General features: G+C 43.2%; 1 protein-coding gene and 1 long non-coding RNA gene across 4 annotated transcripts in view; one reads left to right on the forward strand and one right to left on the reverse strand.

The window, feature by feature from the left end:
* GARS1 (glycyl-tRNA synthetase 1) overlaps positions 1 to 24401 on the forward strand; it is a 440746-nt gene that overhangs the window by 61782 nt on the left and 354563 nt on the right. The window lies entirely within an intron of this gene.
* On the reverse strand, positions 10378 to 19875 carry LOC126950090 (uncharacterized). 3 transcript variants are annotated; one of them, XR_007724053.1, is made up of 4 exons: positions 18373 to 19875; positions 16969 to 17045; positions 11564 to 11655; positions 10378 to 11347 (listed from the first exon to the last, which is right to left on the reverse strand). It is a non-coding gene; the product is annotated as an uncharacterized LOC126950090 (long non-coding RNA). The 3 variants fall into 3 exon arrangements; XR_007724051.1 differs by having other exon boundaries at positions 10378 to 11655; XR_007724052.1 differs by having other exon boundaries at positions 10378 to 11689.

A 24401-nucleotide genomic window follows, 5' to 3' on the forward strand; every position in this document is an offset into this window, starting at 1 on the left:
AAGGAGGAAGAGGAGAATGGAGGCATGCCTCCCTCTTCAGAAGTTTCATGTACCACCTCCTCTTATGTCCCATTGGCCAGAACTTTGTCAAAAAAGCCTGATAGACATAGATTTTACTATGGGGTGCCTGGTTCCCAGCTAATGTTTAGGATTCTCTCCCTATGGAAGAAGGATAGCACTGACATTGGGAAACAACTGGCAGCCTCTGCCACTGACCTGTCCTCAGCCATCCTGTCGCTAGCCAATATGAGTTTCATTAAGCATGTAGCATCTACTCTGATGATGTAGGGAAGGTTACCATGACAGTGACTTACAATTAACCAGGTGTTTGGGACCAGTGCCAATAAACACTGCCTGAGAGATGACAGACTTCTTTAGTTGCCCCGTAATGGCACATTTCTGTTTCTGACATGGTCTCCATGGTGTCACAGGGGTGACCCGGGTCACTACTCTCTGCCTAGCAGAGCCAGGCCATGAACTGCAAGTCAGCATCTTTCCTGCAGCAGTGATTGCTTATGTCCCGCATACCCTGGCTGACTGCAGCATTCAAATCATCAGAGAAATCAGGAAGTTGGAGTTAGGGATTCTCATTACATATATAAAGACAGAAATAGAAGAGGCCAAAGTTTCAGAATACAAGTTATTTGACTCACACTTGTGAGCTCATGGGGTGCTGCCCTTTCTGACATCACTATGGGACTGACAAGCCAGTAGATCTGAGAGCAGAAAAGCAATGATTGGGTTATTTTAGAACAAAGGAAAATAAATGGTTTTATTTGATAAAAAGCAGAGAATAATATTAATTGTATTAGCAGCTACCATTTAGCTAGGAACTGTGCAAGTCCTATGGTTGCCAGCATCCAAGAAAACCCCCAGTGATACTTGTTTCCTGATATTCATACCTTTGCATAGTCCCCTCCCACATTGAATCAGGGCTGACCTCTCTGATGAATAGAATACAATGGAAGTGGTTTTTGTGACTTCTGAGGCCAAGTCCTAAAATGCATTGCAATTTCTGCTTTGGTCTTTTGGGTTGGTCACTCTGGGAGAAGCGAGTTGTCACTTTGAGGGCACTCCATCAATCCTGTGGAGAGGAACTGAGGTCTCCTGCCAAGAACCAGCGCCACAAATCAGCCATGTGAGTGAGCAGCCTTACAAGAAGATCCTCCTGCCCCAATCTAGCCTTTGGATGACTGCAGCCCTGGCTGACATCCATGAACCTTACAAGACCCTGAACCAGTACCACCCGGCTAAACCATTCCTCATTTCCTGACCCTCAGAAACTGTGAAATAATTAATTTTTATTGTTCTTTAGGCCACTACATTTTGGGGTAATTTGTTAGGCAGCAAAACACAATGAATACAGCCTCTTTATATAATTTATTCATCACAATACCACTCGAAACTAGGTATTATTTCCCCATTTTACTGATAAAGAAACTGAGGCTTAGAGAGGTTAGTTAATTCTCCCCGGGTCAGAGAAGCTGGTAGAAGGAAAGCTGTTACTTTAGCATTGCTCTTCTTGCATAAAACCTATATGCTGAACAACGGCTCACTATGCTGCATGGCATGTGGTCCCAATTAGGATTTCCAGAATACCTGGAAGAGAAAAGCCAAATGTCCCTAAATGAATTGATTCTAGTGAGGGCGATCGTGAGGGTTACATGCCAGCATTCAAAATTATATAGACCCTATAGGCATCTGTTAATCTATGCTCTAAAATTCGCAGCCAGATTGAAACTCAAGTGCATGATTGTGTTGCAAAAATCAAAGTGAGGTTAACCCAGGGACCCCCATTTAGGTGCTTGGAATGCCGAAAGTTTCCCAAAGTTCCAGCAGAGTCTGTGCAGCCTCAAACAATTGCCTTTACCAGGGCCTCACAACCTGATGTCACTTGGGAATGCTGTATTCAAAGTTGCCTGAGTTACACGGAACAGGGATATGGTCTGTCATCTCAGAGGTGGGCATGAGCTTTATGGAGTGGAATGATCATTTGCCTCCTTATTTGCCCAAGAAATATGGGGTGGAATGATCATTTGCCCTCTTCTTTTTTTTTCCTGTGATGGGTCAGTTTCCATTTACCATCTTGGCTCCCTGCCAGCGTGCTGACAGTGCCAGATTTGGTTGGTACATACTTGTCAGCAAAAGAATATGAGCACTGCTCTGAAGTCACAGCAAATAATGAGCTTCTGAGATCTTCTCTTGGACTCACAGGTTTCCATATGTCTCATTCTAGCCAGAGGCTTCACTGTAAGACCAAGAAGCTTTTAATATCTAGTGGAAGTTTCTGGTCTTGTATTGTTGGCTAAGAAAGCCAGAAATGTGGGTGAGAGAGAAGTCTGTTCTTGTTCTCCAGGCTTCCCCCATTGCACTCCAGATGCAAATCTGTTCTGGTAACCACATAGACAGCCAAATAAACAAATGAGGATGGAAAGTCTCTTGCTGAAAAATGAAATGTCACTTCTAAAACAGAATTCATGATCTTCTTTCAGCTCTTTCAAACTTCCCTTTCTATGTTGGTGCCAACATGCCCCTGAGCTCAAAACTTTGGCATTAACATTGACTGTTCCCTCCATTCAGCCTTTCAAATCGAGCCAGTCATCCAGGCTTGTCGATTACGCCTTCAAAATATCCTAGAATTATTTCTCCTCCATTTTTACTTTGCTTTTATGTCATCACCGGATAGGTACCCTTGCCCAAATGTCTTTCCCCATTAGTAGCTCTAAGCTGCCTACTGCAATGATTACAAATTTATGCATCTAGCTTTCAAGACCCTGCATAGTTTATTCCTTCTTAACTTTATTATGCTGAGGTCCCAGTGCTAATCCCCCTGCATACACATGTGCTCATGTGTACATACACACACAGACACAAACACTGCTGTGTGTATACACCATGCCCTGCACCATCACTCACCTTTTATTTGGGCTGCCTTCTCTGCAGTTTTTGATGTTCCTTTTATTCTTATTATTTTTTTTTTTTTTTGAGACAGATTCTTGCTCTGTAGACCAGACTGGAGTGCAGTAGCACAATCTCAACTCACTGCAGCCTCCACCTCCTGGGTTCAAGCGATTCTCCTGCCTCAGTCTCTTGAGTAGCTGCGACTACAGGCGTGAGCCGCCAAGTCCAGCTAATTTGCATATTTTTAGTAGAGACAGCGTTTCACCATGTTGGCCAGGCTGGTCTTGAACTCTTGACCTCAAGAGATCCACCCACCCTGGCCTCCCAAAGTGAGGATGTTCCTTTTAATCCTTTGTCTGTCTTAACTCATTCTTAAGGAAAACTTGCTTGCCTCCTGCAGCCCACAGTCATCTCTCCTTTGACTATTTCCACAGGCTATTATTTTCACCACTGGCCAAACCACACCTCTGCACTAGCCTCATTTTCTGTATCCCTCAGCCTTCTACAATCCCTCTGGACTCAAAAGTCTTTGGGAAAACAAAAATAGAACTGATAGATAGTAAAGCACAGCCCCTGACGACCCAGCTCACAAATGCTGTTAACCAGAGCCACTATCCCAGAGACCACATTGTGCTGAGATTCATGGTTTGTTGGGTAGAAGGAAAAGCACCCGGTAATTGGCTGTGACCACAAAGGTCAACCACATGAACACCCAGCAAGACAGGCATAATAAAAAGCAATAGAAGGCCTGGAGAGAAAAAAGCTGTGGTGGTAAGTGGTACTGGATGTAATTAGAGGTGGGGACAGGAGTTATGAGCAGCAGACACTCTGCAGGAGAGAAGCGAGTTGATGATGAAGTGAGAGAAGGTACCAGCTCTATGGTCTGTAGAGGTGGCAATAAGCTCGCTCTCTGTCTCTCTCTTGTCTCTCTCTTTCTCTTTCTTTCAATGGTATAGCCCTTAGGAATGAAGAAGGCTGGGGAAGCAGCAGCTTTCTCTCCTGCCATGTGGAACACCTCGGTATCATGTGTAACCACCTCTGCAATTATCTGCCGGGGGCAGCAGCTCAAGTACCTGCAGGTACCAAATGGATAATGTAAATGTGCAAAGTAGGGCAGGTATTAGGAATGGAGAGAGGTGGGAACCATGACAAATTGAAGAGCACACACTCCATCGAAAGGTGCCCAACTGTGCCTCACATTTTCTTAAGATACCATATAGGCTAGACAAGACATATATTTGGGCCAAATATGGCCCACAGGCACCCTGCCTATAATCTTGGGCCTTCACAGGCATATGTGCAGCACATCATGACAACTGGTGATGAGAAGGATGAACTTGGGTTGCCAACATGTTGGTTATGCTCTTTCAGAATTCCAGGACTAATGTGATCTAATGGGGCTACTGTAAGTGTATTTTGGGAGGTAAGCTTGATGACATGGCTTCACCAGCTACCAGCTACAGCATGGTTAGTGGCCCTAAAGGACTTTAGATCACCTCCAGAAGATCTAGAATAAGGGGCTCATCTTATTGTTTCCTCAGTAACATTGGTGGCTTCTACTCTAGAGGCTGTGCCATAGTTAAGATTCTACTTCTGTTACCATATAACTTTTTTCTTTTTTTAGATGGGGTCTTGCTCTGTAGCCCAGACTGGAGTACAGTGGCAGGATCAAGCTCACTGAAACCTCAAACTCCTGGTCTCAAGCTATCCTCCCACCTCAGCCTCCTGAGTATTTGTGCCCAGATATATTTATATCAATTGATTGATTGATAGATTTTAGTTTTTGTAGAAATGGGGTGTTGCTCTGTTGACCAGGCTGATCTCAAACTCCTGGCCTCAAGCAATCCTCCCACCTCGGTGTCCCAAAGCGCTAGGATTACAGTGGCTCCACTGCGCCCAGCCTCATATAACATTTTCACTTTCCTTCTCTTTACCTCTTGGTTTCTGCTTATTCTTGATTTGTCTTGCCTTATGGCCTGCATTCTCCTTGTATTACTCAACTTCTGTCTCATAGCCGGACCAGTTAACATCTATGTATAGTGCCTTTGCTGGACAGAGCTCTCATGGCTACCAGCTGACCTGCGCATGGCTGCTTTGGGCCAAGTGCTGAATATCTAAGTCAGCTTAGCGATGGCCAGAGAATCACAGTAACCAGGCACAAAGCATGGGGGCCCATTCATAAAGAACCACTTATGGTTATCCTCAGAAGGGGCTGTGAGCATAGCAGATACTTGGTGTCATGTCTATGGCACCAAGATGTCTAAAATTACATTCAGGGTAGTCTCTTTAAGAAGGCAGGGAAAAGTTAGTTAAAAGAGGCATCGGAATCAAAGGCTTAACTTAGTTCTACGGAAAGTGAGGCTACTCAAACTGGGTCTTCTTTCTGTATAAATCAGAATTGTATTTGGCTGCAAGTAACAGAATACCCAATTAAGCGTTCTTAAATAAATATGGATTTTTTTTTTTTTTACAAGTACAGAGGTAGGTGGTTATTTGTATTGGCTCAGCAGCTCTGTGATATTACGGCAGCCATCTCTGAGATTCCTTTTGCTTGTGCCTTGTGGTTACAAGATTGCTACTGCAGATCCAGCATTGCCATCTGTGTTCAAAAAATGGAGGGCCGGAGAAGGTCCTTGACAGCATAGGCTGTCCCTTTTATCAGGAAGGCAAAGGTTTTCCAATAACCCACCTATCTCCACCAGCCAATTCCTCTTAACACCTCATTGACTGGATTTATGGCTCCCTACCTGCAAGGCAGGCTGGGAAATCGGGCACCTGGCTCTCCAACTAGATTGAAAGCATCTTGTTTCTTATGCATAAGGATTTTTTCATGTTGTGGTTCAATGAAGCATTGGGTGGCTTAGGCAAGAAGTGCAAGATAACAGAAAAAGCAAAGAAAAAAGCAGAGGTTTGAATATGGGCTCCATCATTAACTGACTCTGTATTCTAAAAGTAATTAACCTTGCTGAATGTTATTTTCTTACTAGAAAAGGGAGGTACTAAATGCCTGCCTAGCAGGGCTGTTGTGAGGATTGAATATGATAGCGTAGTTACAGTTCTTGGCCCTGAAGAGATGCCCCCAAAGAGTCACTATTCTATTGTGGTGTGCTCTGTTCTGTTTGACGAGTATGTGGCAAGTAGACACAGAGTGGAAGGCAGCAGAACTTTGAGGTGAAGAGCATAGGCCCTAAATCAGGCCACTTGGTCCAGATTTCCCCTCTACCACTTACTAGTTGTATGACCTTGGAGATGTTACCTGGCCTCTCTAAGCTTCAGTTCCCCTGTCTGTAAACTGGAGATAAGAATAGGACTTATCTCCTAGAGGTACATTTGGAAGAAAGAAAGAAGTAATATACACAAAGCACTGGGCACTGAGCCCAGCACAAAGTATGCACACAGTAAGTGTTAGCTATTATTAATATTGATTGGATTTTTTTTTCCCTTGGCCCAGAAGTAAACCTATTGAACCAAAGGAGCAAGTGCATTGCTGTTGAAACTCTTTAAAACCAAGTCCTTTTCAATCCCTAAAGTATTCCAACTAATTATAACTGGAAGCAGCAGCATACCAAGAGTGGGTTTGGGCATGGGGGGGCCTTCTCTATATTCAGGAATTAAGAGGGTTCATTGTCTGTGTAGAATTTTTAAAAAATAATTTGTAAAAACCCAAGTGAAATAAAACACTGATCTGCTTTTTATGATCACCATCTCCCAACATTTCTAAACAATGTCATTGGTAAAATTGCCCCCTCACAAAACTTTTGTTTACTTAAGTTCTAAACATTGCTGCAATGACTGTTGAGTTTTAATAATAGATCCATAAGTTGCACATCAGCACATTTTTATTACTTATCCTTTAATAAAGATTGTGTTCTCTATTAAAGTAAGATACTGGAGAACTTCGAGTTATATAGTCAGCCCCTCATGCCTGCAGCCTCTATTTGTAATAGTTTTGAACTGGGGCTGGCTTCAATTTGTCTCCAACTTGAGCAGTTCTTCACATTCCTGCATGCAAACAGCAGACTCAATCAACAACACAGACTTAGTGACTGTAAACACAAAAACATGGAATTTGAGTTACTTCAATTCTGTGTGACTTTGGGAAATTTTATTTCTATTATATTTAAATTTAAATTGGCTAACAGAGCATGAACTGTGAGGTATGGTATTTATTTGAGCACGTTTGAGTGATCTTTTAAAAGGAAATTGTTCTTTTAAAATTATTTGTTTTCAGAGTAAAGATCAAGAAGATTGTGCTCATTTCTGATTATTACATGATTACTGCTGAAAATAATTTTGTTATATAGAGGATGTATTAGTTCATTCTCATGCTGCCATAAAGAAAGAAAGGGGATTAATTGATTCACAGTTCTGCATGGTTGGTTGGGGAGGCCTCAGGAAACTTACAGTCATGACGGAAGGTATCTCTTCAAAGGGCAGCAGGAGAGAGAATGAATGCCGAGTGCAGGGGAAGCCCCTTATAAAACCACCAGATCTCGTGATAAATCACTATCACGAGAACGGCATGGGAAAACCTGCCTCTCATGATTCAAGTATCTCCACCTGATCCTGCCCTTGACATGTGGGGATTATTACAATTCAAGGTGAGATTTGGGTAGAGACACAAAGCCAAACAGTATCAGAGGAAGCAGAGATTAAGAAATGATTTACTCTGGTAACAAATCAGTGTGCCACAGCACAGAGGGGACTTAGAATCTGGTGTAAGCCCCTCACTCTACAATTATCAGAAGGGAAGTTGTCTGAGGTCACCCAGGTAGGCAATAGCAAGGAGACTAGACAAAACTCCCCTAGCTCTTTTCGACTACTTTTTCCATCTTCTACTCCCAAGGTAACTGAAATAGAACTATAGTGTTAGTGTTTCTCAAACTGTGATAGAGAATCGAGTTCTGAAATTTTTCAATCTATTGCAGACTAATACTAGTACACAGCCCAGACTACTGGCAGTTCATCATTCAAGTTCATACCATCCAAACAGTCACTATCCTGTTGAACAAGATAAGTCCACTGATCACAGCAGCAATATCAAGTTGCCATAAAGGTTTTTAAACATTTACTCTCAATTTCTGTTCTTATCCCATCATAGAGTGGTGACGGTTTCCTGGCCAGCTTTGAGTAGCTCTGTATCATCTCATATAGAGTCCATAGCAGGGACTTATGGCCAGGAAAGCATCTCTGGATAGTTAGATAAGAAAATTTTAGCTTTTGGGTTGTTCTGATTTGTTAAATTTCTGTGAGGTTAAGGGCACAGGTTTGAATTACCATCAGTATACTAACTGTGTGGTCTAAACATCTTTATGTGAGTTTTCTCATCCACAGAACAAGGGAACATTAGTGCCTAGCTCAGGCGGGCTTTTAAGGCGATATGTGTGTGTAACCAAGGGTGGGGGTTGACATGTAATAAGACCTTTTGTGTATTAGCTGTTATTAATTTTATTGCCCCCAGCTCTTTTTTTTTTAATGTGGTGGGAGGAGGGTATTGCAGAATGTGTCACAGTGTAGCTACTATCGTTAGGGGTGTTGCTTTTCTGGCCAGAAACCTCTGTGGCCAGTGGTGCCTTTGCCCGAGTTATTGTCCTGCATCCAGGAAGAATGAGATATGCAGACAAGTGGAGAGTGAGCAAGTTGAAGAGGAGCTTTATTGAGTGGTAGAACAGCTGAGAGGAAACCAGTAATGGGTAGCTCCTCTCTGCAAGCAGGTCATCCCATCACCTCTGCAGCTCTCAGCAAAGGCTTGGAGTGAGTGGCTCCTCTCTGCAGGCAAGTTGTCCCAATGAGTGTTCAGCTTTCAGCAGAGAGGGTGGTTTCTGTCTGCTGAGAGCAGGCCCTAGCTCCTCTCTGCAGCTGGTTGTCTGGATGTCTGCTGCTCTCAGCGGAGAGGATGCCCTGGAGAGGCTAGCTCCTCTTTGCAGCTGGTCATCCAGAAGTCTGCTCTGCTCTGGCTGAGTCCGGGGTTTTTATGGTCTTCAGAGGTGGGGGAGTGCATGCTGACTGGTCAATGGGCAGCCATAGGTGGGCCCAGGGTAAAGCACCCTGCCTTCCCCCTCTGGTCAGCAGGACTGGCAGCCTGGCTCCCAGGCTTTAGGACTTTCCCAGGCTGAAGGTGGGGCTTCACCAGGGACCCAATCCCTTCTGCCCAGGAACCTGTCTGCCTCCCCCTGCTGTTCCTGGTGTCCAGCCTGTTTGTCCCAAGGGGTGCCTGCAGGCCAGTGCTGAACTGCCCTCATCCCCTGCCTCAGCTTCCCTCCCATGCTCGTTGGCACCCAAAATCCAGAGGGGGCTGAGGGAGCAGGAGGCTGGTGTGTCAGCACTGTCCTGAGCATGCGTCCACCTGGCCGGGATGCGACAGTACCCAGGCTCGGCCCCAACCTTGCTCTATGATCAGAGCAGGCACTGGGAGCAGGGAGAGGTCAGGCAATGGGAGCAGGCACTTCCAAGCCTGTTGGGGGCAGGGGGGCCTTCCTGGGCCCCCAAGGCACAGAGACACCCTGGTGCAGTTGCAGCAGCACTGGGGGGAGTGGGGCTCCTGCCTGCTCCCTGGAGTGGGAGACCCAGCCACACCTTCCCACTACAGCCAGTGTCTTGGCAGCAGCCACTCTAGATGGGCTGTTGCTGCTATCACCATAAGGCAGCCTAGGGAAGAAGTTGTGCCAAGTCAGGAGTTAGACCTGTGAGCTCTGGCCTTGTTTTCTGGTGACCTGGCAGGATCACTACGCTAGAGGTGCATTCAGGAAGCAATGACGGGTCACCGTCCTGTGCTAGGCTTTCACTGGTCCCTGGTAGAGAAATGGTCCCTGTTCTCGAGGGTCTCACATTGTGGAGAAGCACCAGAAGAGATGCTGTCAGCAGATACAGGGGCTGTGGCAGAGGCAGGATCCCATGCAGAAGAACCCCATCTGGCTCTTCTCCATCTTAAGGTTCCCAGTTTGAGCTCACAGAGAGAGCCCAGTTGGGTTTGTGTTACACAAGGGCACTGTCTCCATCTTTGCTTCCCCTGAGGAGAGATTTCACCTTGTCACGGGACCCACGATGACCTTGACATTGCTGCGTCTCCTCCCATGACACAGTGGTTTTTCACTGATTCTGGATAAATGAATTAACAATTTCCTCTGCAGTGGTGGTGGTGGCAGCGGGGGTGGAGGGAACAGGAAATACTACAGAAAAGGGGAGATGTATTTGGGTTTCGAAGGATGAGGAGGAATCTGCATTGCAAGGTGAATGCGCAGGGGTGGGACATGTTCTGTGACAATAAAAAGTCCCCATCTTTCTAAGATCTGGCTTTCTCATCTGCAGGATGAGGATAAGGAAACTGCCCTTGCCTCACTAATGGCATCCTTGGGCATGTCCTCTGACAGACCCAAGGCAGAAATGTTTTAGGCACTATAAACTGCTGTACAAATTATTATATAATACTCAGCCCTCAGCACAAACATTGACTGTCAACAGAGAGGGTTAGAACAATTTTTTTGCAAGTCGATGAATTATTTTAATCTTTTATAAACTGAACTCTCCCAGAATGGTTTTCGTTAATGTCCAATACCCACAACTGAACCACCATGCCACTTGTCTTTTACTAAAGCACTGATAAAACAGAATCCAGCTTGCCTTTGTGAACGTGTTAAAAACGATGTTTTCAGGGAGAACAATAGAAAAATAGCCAGTGTTGTTTGTTTGACATTCCTTGCTAGGATTTATTCAGGCTGCTGATGTCTATATGCAAACAGTACATTTAGAAGCCAAATGGGTTCTGATGCCTTATGAATGTCTTTCTTCTCCCCAATTTGCATAGAGGGGAGGCCAGCAGGAAATGTAGTGGCAATCAAATTTCACTTGTAATGAAACAATGCAGTGTTTTTGACTGTGGATGGGTGTTTAAATAATCATGACAGTAGCAGCTGGTTCCTTTCTTCCTTTGTCCAATTAGGTGCTGTTTTTTCTGCAAGGATTACTCAAAGGCAGTCAAACCTTGATCCTCCCTGGGTCAAAAGTCTGCCTGAAAGACTGACTTCTCATCATCTAAGAAGAAACGCACATTTATTTTTCTGTCTGGGTGTGACACCATTTCAGAGAAAGGTTGCTAGCTTTGAGCTGAAATCTTATTTCATCCCTGGTGTGTAGGTGAAGGCTGTTTCTTCTAGGGATTGGAGAGAACTGTGCCAGCTGCGGCAAGTACCCAGGATAGCCAGATGCTGTCAGCAAACAAAGAGTCTCGGTGGAAAGTGAGGAAGTGTGCATTAGGGTGAAGAGGCTGAATTGCCACCTATCAGCAGCTCTGGGAAGAGAGAAGCTCTGTAAATAATCCACTTTCAGGCAGTTTAATGCTTTGAACATAGTAACAGACCATGCGCAGAAACCATCTGATAGAGCAGACTGCAAATTTCACTTCCAGCAATATGGTTGTTCTTGCACTACAATCTAAGATTCTGGCAGCCTAGGGAAAAAGAGGGAAGAGAAGGAGGGGGGCTTTGAAATATAGCCTGGCCCTCCTCCCGCCTCCATGATGCCACGGGGAAGGGGCGTCTCAGAAGGGATCCTAGCTATTGATTAGGGCCAGTGTAATTTTCTTTTTCAGAACTTAAGACTGTTTCCTACAACCTGTAGACTTCCCAGAGCAATGAGTCATTAGTGTCCACGGGGCACCTCTTACATGTGCAGCTGATCCCCAGCATCCGGAGAGTGGTATAAGGTTTTCAAAATGGTTTTCATTTACGGTGTTGTATATTTTTCCTCCCAATAATCCTGATGGGTAAGAACAGACATGGAAATTATTTCCCTGAAAAAAAAGAGGTAAAAGAATAAGATGTCATAATAATAATAATAATAATAGCTCAAATTTATTGAGCATTTACCAGACTTACTATCCAAATGACCACATTTAATTCTCATAACCACCTTGTAAGGGAGGGACGCATTACTCCCAATTTGCAGATGAGAAAACTGAGGTTCAGAGAGGTTAAGTAAACAACCTAGGTCATACCAGTAGACACAGCCATTCCAGCTGAGGCAGAGTGGTCTTCTGAATCACTATGCTATGTGGCCTGGGTCTCTTTGACACTTAGTCCTGTTCATCCCCCAGGGAGAGACATTCGACCAGTATTAAGAACCTACTGTGTGCCAGGAATAGCTCTAGACACTGGTGATGCATTCGTTCATTCAACAAATATTTCAGTATTTCCTGAGTGCTCACTACATGCCAGGTTCTGTTTTGTGTTTGGGGTACATCAGTGAACAAAGCTCTCTGTTTTCCTGGAACTTACGTTCTACTGGAGCAGGCAGACAAGAAACAGGATATATTTAAGAAAATCACATGGTATATTAGCAAGTGATATACTCTATGGAAGAAAGAAAACTTACAGCATAGTAAAGGGGACCAGGAATGCTGGAGTGGGGGTAGACAGGGTACACTTTTAAATAAAGTGGCCAAGAGAGGTCTCATTAAGAAGGTGGCATTCAAACACAAAAATGGAAGGAAATGAGGGAAGTAACTATGTCCACATACAGGGAAGAGCATTACAGACAGAGAGAAGAGGCAGTGCCCAGCATGTTGAAAGAACAGCAAGAGGGTAACGTGGCCAGAACTGTGAGTGAGGAAGAGACAGCAATAGAGATGTGGTCACAGCATGGTGAGGACCTAGTCACGGCGTGCCCCCATGTCACTGTGAAGACTCTGAGTGAAATGGAGCGCCCTGGCAGGGCTCTGAGCAAAGGAATGGCCTGTTCTGGTTTTTGTGTTTAAAGAACCACTCTGAATGCTATTTTGAGATGAACTTTAATGTAGCAAGGGTGGAGGCAGGGAGACTAGGTCAGAGCCACTTCAGTGATCTAGGCAAGAGATAATGCTGGCTCAGGCCGGGCAGTGGTGAAGGTAGTAAGAAGTGGTCAGATTCTGTGGGTGTTTTGAATGTAGAGCCACAAGACTACCAAGTCATTAAATCAACTGAAACCTGGAGTTTCAAAAAACCTAGAGTTAATAAAACTGTTTTCATAATAGAGGAACAGAACATAGGATTTTATGAATAGTGACTTAGAATACGGAAAATTAGTGCTAGCTAGGAAAGAACTGTACTTAGACCCAATAGAAACCATGACAATAAGAAAACTAGAAAACATACATTCCTGTTGTTGTTCCTTATTTCATTAAATTCAATGTATTCACAAAAATAAAGCAAGCCTAACAAAGCCACATCATTTATGACTTTGCCCTTGTGATTGTGCTGTGAGTACAGTCCAGACAGAGTTAACAGTATTTTAAGAACCATTGCTTCTTTGTTTTCCAAGCTGAACCCTGTTTTACTCCATTGGGAAATACAAATAATGGGAGAAACGGAAGTAAAATAATGGGGATCATTCCTGATTCCTATGACTACAAACACTTTGTGATTATGAGAATCCTAAGAAAAATGGATTTTCTTCTAGGTTTCATCTATTACATGCTAATGTGGAGAACAAAGTGGCTAGATGAACTTGATTAACATCTCTCTAAAGGAAGATGAGCTGTACATAGGCAGTTGTCGTTGGCTTGGTGTTTTATTTTACCTTCTCTATATAGCACAGGAAGTGTTTTGCTGCTAAGACTCAGTGGATCATCACTTGTTCTTTTATCATGAGTGGGTGTGGGCAGAAGATGAGCATCAACAATATTTACTGCTTGACTCCTATGTGCCGACACTCTGCTACTGTCTAATTCTCCTTTGTATACCCAGTTTATAGTCATTTAATTCAGCCCGACAGTGTTCTTTATTGAGGTGCACACCATCATTAATGTTCACAGCTGAATGAAGATCTTGCTTTCTAAACAGCTACAGAATTGATGGTTTTATATTAAGGGAGCATTCTCCTCAATGGAGCTCACTCTTAAAAGTGGACTCTGGCATTGGATTAAGTTCTGAATATTAGGAGATCACATAGAAGGTCCATACCTTCCTGCTTGCCTGGTGGCTAGTTGTGCAACCATTACCAGATTCCTGATTAAGAAAGCATATGATGAAAGTTTCCTATGAGAAAACTACTATGGATAAAGGCCTAAGCTTAGCCTCTTCAAAATATGATTAAATATTAGGTTGGTACAAAAGTAATTGTGGTTTTTGCCTAATAGTTGAGGCATTCTTATTAATCAGCATCACTATTTCTGGAAGTTCTAGCCACTAAGAGGCAAGAGAATGAAATAAGTAAACCACATTATAATTATTTGTGAGAATTATTAAAAATAACAAAAGTTCAATCAGAAGCCACTGCTAGAAATCACATTACATGTCTTTGAGAAAAAGCCCAGGCACAATCACCCCTGTCTGGGCAGAGCCTTAGAAATCAACTTGCTCACTTAAGGCAAAGGAACATTTACTATTATATCGAACTTTGTCTACACCCAAAAATGGGATTAGAAGAAAGGGAAAGGTTTGTGAACCTCAAGTCCAAAAATAAAAACAAAGGGCTAAAAACGAAAACTCTTATTTTTTAACTGTCTCAAAAGGAAGCCAGACATTACAGACCAAGGACCACTACTATAAAAGCCTTGGATATAAAGTCAAATTTCTCACATTGTAGAACTCTATGCTGATGCTTCCTTTCCCTCCTCTTCCTCCTCCTCCTCCTCCTCCTCCTGCTACTACAACACACACACACACACACACACACACACACACACACACACACACACACACACACACACACAGAGTCAGTGCTTCAGGAGCAATGACAACAGGGGCTCTTTGTCATAACCTACTGCCAGGTTTGAGAAACCCCAAGGGATACAGTAGATGGTACAGTGATGGAGGTTGTCATTAGGCTGGATGGGGGGAAACAATTGAAAAAATGTACCCAAAGCTCAGTTTGGAGGTCCAGCATAGGAGAATGGCTGGGGGAGGCAGGGACAACAGCCTGACTCGTCTCAAAGAATAGTAGAATCAAATATATCCCTCACAGCTTCCAGCGCATGATCTTTATAAGTGTGTCTGAATCTAAGAAGATTGCTTCATAGCAAGACATACTTTCCCCCGTTGCCATGGAAACAGCACCGTTCTCATGTGTCAGGAGCGCATACACACACACACACGCATGCACACACACACTGTGTGTTAATACATTCTAGTGATCTTTATACTTCTAAAAAGACATGTTCAGAGCCAGAATTTTACTAATTCCTATTATCCACTTGTTATCTATTATCTCTGTTGTTATGACATTAAAAATACTGATTTTAGATTTTTCTTCAATATAGTCTCTCCCAGAAGTGAAATAATTCATTATTTGCCCCTTCACCTACCTCCAATTTTTCTCCCACCCCCTAAATAAACATACTGTAGATCTCAATGCCTATAGTTTATTAATTTTTTAGAAACCTATTTCAGATCCTGGTCAATTTCTTTGATGGGTGTAATGATGCATTTTGTGTACTTCATATTCTTAAATATTCTCAATCTAAAATACTGTTTTCACACTGGTAAAATGGCAATTTCTGGGAAGAATGTTGATGAATCACAAGTTCGTATGAGTATGGGACTATAGTGGTCTGGTTTAGACTTCAATCTGCATACACTTTAAAAGAAACTAAAGAAAGCTGATATGGAGAAACACATTATTTTGACAAGTGTTTCTTGGGCACCCACTATCTCCATATATGACCCACTTGCCCCTGAGAGCTGATTCCAACTACATGGAGATGCTCACAATCAATGATGAGATGGCGTGGTGCGTGAGAGTCGGGGAACAGCCTTCAAAGCTCACCACAACCAGCTGTGGCTTTCACTTTACCTGAATTAGGTCATAGAGTCATAACCTGTAAAATGAGCCACTTGGACTAGACTGTCTCCCTGGTCAGCTTCAAGATGCCACGACTATACTTCCATTTCAGAACCAGGCCCATGGAGTGTGTGGTTGCTTAGACAGCCTCAGTAAGTCCCGTCTAGGAAGTGACACAGCCATGTCAGTGGGGGGCTCACACCCCATCAGGCTTCCCACTCCTTGCTGCACCAGTCTTCACTCCACACATAGGCCCTCTGGGTGGGGTGGAGCTTCTTCCCAGTGTCCCCTCCCTGCTCCTTCTGCCCACCTCAGATCTACCCTTTGTCACTTGCCTGCTGAGACCAGTCAACTTGAGGCGATCATTCCTGCCAAGTTAGCCAGTGGCTGCATATATCACACTCAAGGCAACATTCTTATGGTAAAAACTTACTTTCTGCAGATACCAACCTTGCTAAAGTCTCCAATTTATTTCCTACAACAACTTACCTTCTCACGTTTTTTGTTTCAGCCTCAAGGGCAGTTCCTGGAATTCACCAAGCTCTTCACTGCCCTCAGCCTTGGCCTCTAGCCAATGCTGCTGCCACTGCCCAGAAAGCTTCTCCACTCAGCACTCTATTAACTCCTTTCTGCCCTTCAGCAACAGCTTCCAAGTCTCTTCCCCCAATTGAGCCCTCTGCTATTCTCTTTTCCGTCATAGATCTTACCAGAAAGTACAAACATCTCCCTCAGTGGATGATAGATTTCATGAAGGCACTGTGCCACTGTACACCTGGTACCTGCCTGGTACACAGCAGGGGCTCGGGTTAATAACTGTTGGCTAAATACATGGATGAACAAATGAATGAAAGCACTGTCTTAACCCAAAGATGAGACAGATGGTGGGAATTGCAGGTCCTGGCACATATCGATGGGGGAAACATACATTTTTGAGCAGGTGAAACTTGCCTCTCATCTCCACCTGCAGTGCTCACCTGACTCCTGAAGGATGGGCACCAGCAGTAGAAAATATCATCACTCCCAAATGTAGCTTGGCCTATAACTATTCGGCAACAAGAAGGCTTTGACTCACTACAAATCTTTCTTTACATGAATTCAAAGCATTTCGCTTTGCATTTGAGCAAGCATGTTGGTGACAGCAGTCCTTAGAATGTGAAGCACAATGGTTTAAACATTAAATTGAGACAGTAAGGCTGAAACTTGTTCCCATCTCACAATGAACCTTTGGCAGAACAAAGACCAGAATCCAATTTTTGTCAATCAAGTCACTTTTCCCCCCTGGGCCTCAGTTTCCTCCTCTGTAGTTGAACGTACCTCTTCCTCCATTTCATTCTTCCCAAAGTGTTGGGATTACAGGAGTGAGCCACCGCACCTGGCCTTGATGTTTATATCTTAAAAAAAAAAAAAAAAAAGTCACTCACACGTGAACTTTTCTTTAAATAATTGGCTATAGATGACACATTTTCTTGGGAATAAAAAAGGCACTAGTAGTGCTATTTTTGTTGTGCCGATTGATGCCAGCAGATTTATAGTTGCCCTACTTGTTCTGTTTGTCTTGCCTGCAGAGTGGATAGGTGGTTGGGTAGATTGCCCTCAACTCTTTGAACAATGGCCCCAGCTTTAAAATATGCTTTCTTGTCCTATTTTCACCACTGAATCAATGTTAATTAGAAAAATCCTTTAACCTCTTTATGTCTCAGTTTTTTCACATGTGAAATGGAAAGAGTACCTGGCTCTCCGTATGCCCAGAGAAATCTAGCACAGGGTGGTTAGAATTTGTGACTGCTGCCAGGCCAGTTCCATGGAGATGTCTGGCCTCTGGGCAGTATGGAGGCGCAGGCTTGCCAGCAGTTTATGATGCCTCTCTTGCTGGGTCCCATGGAAGGTTGCTAGATGCCCTGACTCCTGGTGTTCTATAGCCAGAGAAGACAGATTCGATGCTACTTCTAGAACAGTGCCTCCACACAGGACCAAGTCCAATCTGGTCTGATCTGTAGCCAATGAGAAAAATAAAAATAATGTGGTGCACATGTTTGTGTGTCTGTGTGTGAGTGTGTGAGTGTGTGAATATTCACATTGTCAATTGTTCTTTCTTCTGAGATAATGTGCTTCCCATTTTTTGGTGTGGAATTGGTGTTTTTTTTAATGTCCATAACACATACTTGTCATAAAATTTCAAAGTCTGCTTTAAAACACTGAGCTGAAGGACAACCCTGTTATTGTTTCCTAGATCTTCTGTGACCTGGTTTTGACAGTCAATGATTAACTTACTTTGGCTAGAAGAGATAATGCTAAGTGTTGGAAGTTTACTCAGCTTCTTAACTAGAAGTGCACTAACATTTACTAAGGGTACACTGCGTGCTAGGAACTGTGTTTGGTGCTTCCATGTACATTATTTTATTCAGTCCTCTTAGGAAATTCATGAGGTTGGAAGTGTTATAGCCATTTAAAATAAGGGAAATCTGAAGCTCAAAGAAGACAAACCACTTGGTCAAGGTCCTCAGTTGTTAACCATCAAATTCTGAATTTGAACTCAGTTTGTCTGAGCCCAAAGTCCATAGTTTTTAACCTCACTAGCCTAATTCCCAAAATAAAACCTCAAAACTCATATTTCAATCTGGAATATACTTGTATCAACTGAAGGCCATTTGGAGACTGGCATTTTAATTCTGAGACCTACAGAGAAAACATTAAAAGACTTTGGATACAGGGACTTACCGTAAATAGATCTGGGTTGAACAGGACTCTTTCATCCATGACGCCTTCCTATCTGCTGAGTTTGTGAGAGTCTGAAGAGGAGCCAAAGCCAGGGACACAGTGAGACCAAGTGCCTGAGTCACACTGTGACCTTGAGTGCATTCCAGAGATCAGCCTGAAACATCCTCGATTATCTCTTCTGTGATATCATCTATCCTTGATTTTCTATCATAGGAATAATCAATGTTGACTGGACTGAATGACACAGAAGCAGAGGAATCGTTTGTCCTCCAGGACCGTAACCAGCAATCAGCCTTGTATTCAGTGATATTTGGGCCAGTATTTACTTCTTTATCTCATATCTCTTTTGTCTGTGATTAAATTCCACTATGAAGGTGACTAAGAAAGCTAATGTTTTGAATTTTCAAGATTTCATCGTTAAGAAATCTGTTCAAGGAAAGGCCAAGTCTTTGGGCAGAATGACCAAATGCTCCTAAGCCTCAAGTTTGCAAAGCTTATTTTAAAAAGTAGAGTATTGGTCTTTTTAGCTAAAGGTTCCCATTCTGTAGGTCTCATGGGGGTGTCCTGGAATCAAACCTGGGGATTGAAAGTAGGCAGAAGATCCAGGAACACACATTGGGAACAGTTCTAAGATACCCACATTTCATTTAAGAGGCATATATAATCATCACTGGCTGGCTGGACACTTTTCCTTTATTGTTTTTCTTTCCAACTGACAGGGATTAAGAATAGACCTTGTTGACCCTACATGCTGAGAACAAATTGCACAAGCCTCCAAATAATCACTTTTTGGAGGGTATGTTTTAGTACAAAAAAATGGACCAAACTGAAGAAGCCTTAGTTGTAGAGCCCAGAGGGTTGAAGTCGGGGAGAGGTGAGAACCAAGGTGTCCTCATGGGCCAAGAGAGGACACCCTGACCCATGCCTTTCTTAAGGACAAAGCATGTGCTGGGCACTGTCAGTGTGAAGTCCATAAATCCACACGAAGCAGTTGCACTGACTCAAAAGTCCTTTAGCATTTACAGACAGTTCTGTTTTTATCGAGTATACAAGTCAGCATATCTTCCGAATGCTGCCTGCAAATGCCAACTCTCTGGCTGGCTGCCATGCTTCTCCAAGGTAACGCGCTCTGTGTGCATGGCTGTCTTCATGGCTGTTTATAGGCAGAGAACAATTCTCGTTGATCAACACCTGGGCTGAACCAGTTGTTCGATATACAGGCATACCTTGTTTTATTGCATTTCCCTTTATTGCATATCCTAGATACTGTCTACTGCTTTTTTTTTTTTTTTAAACAAATTGAAGGTTTGTGGCAACCTGGCATTGGGCAAGTCTATTGGTGCCATTTTTCCAACAGCATGTGTTCATTTTGGTAATTCTTACAATAATTCAAACTTTTTCATTATTATATTTGTTATGGTGAACTATGATCAGTGATTTTTTCTTTTTCTTTTCTTTTTCTTTCTTTTTTTTTTGAGATGGAATTTCGCTCTTGTTGCCCAGGCTGGAGTGCAATGGCGTGATCCCAGCTTGCTGCAATCTCTGCCTCCTGGGCTCAAGTGATTCTCCTGCCTTAGCCTCCCAAGTTGCTGAGATTACAGGCATGCGCCACCACGCCTGGCTAGTTTTGTATTTTTAGTAGAGACGGGGTTTCTCCATGTTGGTCAGGCTGATCTCAAACTCCCGACCTCCAGTGATCCACCCACCTCAGCCTTCCAAAGTGCTGGGATTACAGGCATGAGCCACTGCGCTCGGCCAATTAGTGATTTTTGATGTTACTGTTTTATTGTTTTGGGGAGTCATATAAGATGGAGAACTTAATAAATGTATGTGTTCTAACTGCTCCCCCGACTGGCTGTTCCCCTATCTCTCCCTTACCTTGGCCCTCCCTATTTCCTGAGACACAACAATATTGAAATTAGGACAATTAATAATCATACAATGGCCTTTAAATATTCAAGTAAAGGAAGAGGAGCACATCTAATTTTCTTTTTTCTTTTTTCTTTTTTTTTGAGATGGAGTCTTGTTCTGAGGCCCAGGCTATATGTAGTGCAGTGGTGCAATCTCGGCTCACTGCAACCTCCACCTCTCAGGTTCAAGCAATTCTCCTGCCTCAGCCTCCCGAGTAGCTGGGACTATAGGCATGTGCCACCACACCCAGCTAATTTTTGTATTTTTAGTAGAGACAGGGTTTCACCACGTTGGCCAGGCTGGTCTCGAACTCCTGACCTCAAGTGATCCACCCACCTTGGCCTCCCCAAATGTTGGGATTACAGGCATAAGCCACCATGCCCCACCACATCTCTCACTATCAATCAAAAGGGAGAAATTATTAAGCTTAGTGGGAGGCATGTGGGAGGCCAAGATGGGCTGAAAGCAAGGCCTCTTGCACAAAACAGTTGGCCAAGTCGTGAATGCAAAGAAAAAGTTCTTGAAGGAAATTAAAAGTGCTACTCCAGTGAACACATGAATGATAAGAAAGCAAAAGAGTCTTATTGTCGATATAGAGAAAGTTTGAGTGATCTGGATAGAAAATCAAGCCAGTCACAATATTCCTCTAAGCCAATGCCTTGTCCAGAGTAAGGCCCTATCTCTCTTCAATTCTTTGAAGACAGAGAGAAGTGAGAAAGTTGCAGAAGAAAAGGTGGAAGCTAGCAGAGGTTGGTTCATGAGGTTTAAGGAAAGAAGTTGCCTCCATGACATAGAAGTGCAAGGTAAAGTAGCAAATGCTGATGTAGAAATTGCAGCAAATTATCCAGAAGACTTAGCCCAAGATCACTGATGAAGGTGGCTACACTAAACAATAGATTGTCAGTGTAGATAAAACAGCCTTCTATTGAAAGAAGATGCCATCTAGAACTTTTATAGCTAGAAAAGAGAACTCAAGGCCTGGCTTCAAGTCAGCCTTCAAAGGACAGGCTGACTCTTTTGTTACGGATTAATGCAGCTGGTGACTTTAAATTAAAGCCAATGTTCACTCACCATTACAAAAATCCCAAGACCCTTAAGAATTATCCTAAATCTACTCTGTCTGTGCTCTAGAAATGGAATGACAAAGTCTGGATGACAGCACATCCGTTTACAGCATGGATTAGTGAATAGTTTATGCCCCCTGTTGAGACTTACAGCTCAGAAAAAAAAAAGATTCCTTGCAAAACATGACCGCTCATTGATGATGTACCTAGTCACCCAAAAGCTCTGATGGAGATGTACAGGGAGATTAATGTTATTTTCCTGCCTGCTCACACAATATCCATTCTGCAATCTATGGATCAAGGAGTAATGTTGGTTTTTAAATATTATTATATAAGAAATACATTTTGTACAATTATAGCTACCATAGGTAGTGATTCCTGTGATGGATTTGGATAAATTGAAAATCTTCTAGAAAGGATTCACCATTCTAGATGCCATTAAGAACATTTTTGATTCATGGGAGGAGGCCAAAATATCAACATTAAGAGGAGTTTGGAAGAAGTTGATTCCAACCCTCATGGATGACTTTGAGGAGTTCAAGACTTTAGTGGAAGAAGTCACCTCGGATATAGTGGAAATAGCAAGATAACTAGAATTATAAGTGGAGCCTGGAGATGTGACTGGATTGCTTCAGTTTCATGACCAAACTTAAATGAATGAGGAGTTGCTTCTTATACATGAGCAAAGAAAGTGGTTTCCTGAGATGGAATCTACTCCTGGTGAACATGCTGTAAACATTGTTGGAATTACAACAAAAAATTTAGAATGCTACATCAACTTAGTTGATAAAGCAGTGGCAGGATTGGAGAGGATTGACTCCCAATTTTGAATGAAGTTCTAATGTGGGTAAGTAAAATGCTATCAAATAGCATTGCATGCTACAGAGAAATGTTTTGTAAAAGAGTTCATCAACAAGTCCATTATTGTCTTATTTTAAGAAATTGCCACAGTCACCTCAACCTTCAGCACCACCACTCTGATCAGTCAACAGCTGTCAAAAGAGGCAAGACCTTCCACCAGCAAAAAGATTAAGATGCGCTGAAGGCTCAGATTGTTAGCATTTTTTAGCAGTAGAGTACTTTTAAACTAAAGCATATCTATTTTAGACATAATGCTATTGCACACTTAAAAGACTACGGTATAGTGTAAACGTAATTTTTATATGCACTGGAAAACCAAAAAAAGTGTGTGACCTGCTTTATTATATTATTCACTTTGTTGTGATGGTCTGGAATCAAACCTGCAGTGTCTCTGAGGTATGCCTGTACTTAATGTCATCCCTAACTGTGACAGTGCCTCTTGGGCAAGTTTATCTTTGAGGTTATTTTGGACCATGGAAGGTCACAAAGAGTGAAGTGTATAAAGGATTCCCTGAGAAAAGAGGGCTGGAACTTGAGGCAAGGTGGCAGGAGGAAGAGGAGAGAATGCAGCTAAAAATAGTTAGTACGGTGTCCCTAACTAATTGGTGAAACTAGGCCAAGGTTGGCAAAACTTTTGTAGGAGAGTCAAGTCTGAAGGATGGATTAGTGGCTCCCTCGAGTCTTGATCTGGAAGAATTTCTGCAGTCACAGCCTCAGCAGTGATATCCGCAATGACTGATTACTGATGTCTGCCAGGGGCCCAGGAAGGGTGTGTGTGGCGTATTTGTCAGCCATGCTCTGGTGGACATGTAGCTACATTTTGAACTTTTTGGCCTTTTGCTGATCTTTATTTTCAGAAACACACACCAGCATTTCTTTTCTCATGCATATTCATGGCTATCTACTCGCTGCTCAAATAAGAGATTTATAGTAGTTTAGGCAGAATCTCTCAGAGGTATCTGAGCTAATGACCAGTAAATACCACTCAGCATATGTCTCTAGAAACTATGAGCAGGGAAGTCTCTACAAGTTGGTTACCCCTGTGTAGTCACTTTTTCTCTTTGCAACAGATGTCCAATACACAGGTTCTCCCATGCCGTGGAAACAACTGTTACCCTCAAATCCTCTGGAGTGGATCATGACTGTGGCAGGATCTGTGACATTCATTCTGGGCTTCTCACAGAAGACATGACAGAGTGATAGGAACTGTGACTGTGCCGTCACCAGCACTTTTAGGTATAACTGAGCTCTCTGGAAATCTCTGCACTACTTGAGGGAGTTGGTGTCCCCAGCTGTGTCCTGCTGCATGATGTCAAATGCTAGAGGCAGGCCATTTGCCTCGCTCCCTTATTGCTACACTGCCTGGCTCTTTGCTATTTTTATAAAAAATCAAGTTTTCCTTAAATATCAAAGAATTTTGGCTGGGCATGGTGGCTCACACCCATAATCCCAGCACTTTGGGAGACTGAGGCGGGTGGATCACTTGAGGTCAGGAGTTTGAGACCAGCCTGGCCAACATGGTGAAACCCCGTCTCTACTAAAAATACAAAAATTAGCTGGGCGCACACCTGTACTCCCAGCTACTTGGGAGTCTGAGGCGAGAGAATTGCTTGAACACGGGAGGCACAGGTTGCAGTGAGCCAAGATTGTGCCACTGCGCTCCAGCCTGAGTGACAGAGCAAGACTCCATCTCAAAAAAAAAAAAAAAGAATTTTATCTTCAGGGAGCCCCTGTGTTTTAGTCTGCTTGGGCTGCTATACCAAAATATCGTAGACTGGGTGGATGAAACAACAGAAATGTGTATCTTTATAGTTCTGGAGGCTGAGAAGTCTGAGATCAAGATGCTGACTGATTCAGTTCCTGGTGAGGGCCAACATCACAGCCTCTAGACATAGACAGCTGCCTTCTTGCTGTGTTCTCACTTGGTGGGAAGACAGCAAGCTGCTGTCTCAAGAACACTGATCCCATCATGGGGGCCTCCCTCAAGACCTCATCTAAACCTCATAATCTTCCAGAGGCCCACCTCCCAACACCATCACATTGGGGGTGAGGGCTTCCACCTAGAAATGTGAGGGGGTCACAAACACTTAGTCTGTAACACCCTCCTTTCTGCAAGGTGTGTTTTCATTAGAAAACACCAATCCTTAATAATATAACCAAGTTTTTTTTAACACTAAAGAGTTTGGCTGGGCG

Source organism: Macaca thibetana, chromosome 3 (genome assembly GCF_024542745.1).
Source record: "Macaca thibetana thibetana isolate TM-01 chromosome 3, ASM2454274v1, whole genome shotgun sequence".
Classification (NCBI taxonomy): Eukaryota; Metazoa; Chordata; class Mammalia; order Primates; family Cercopithecidae; genus Macaca; species Macaca thibetana.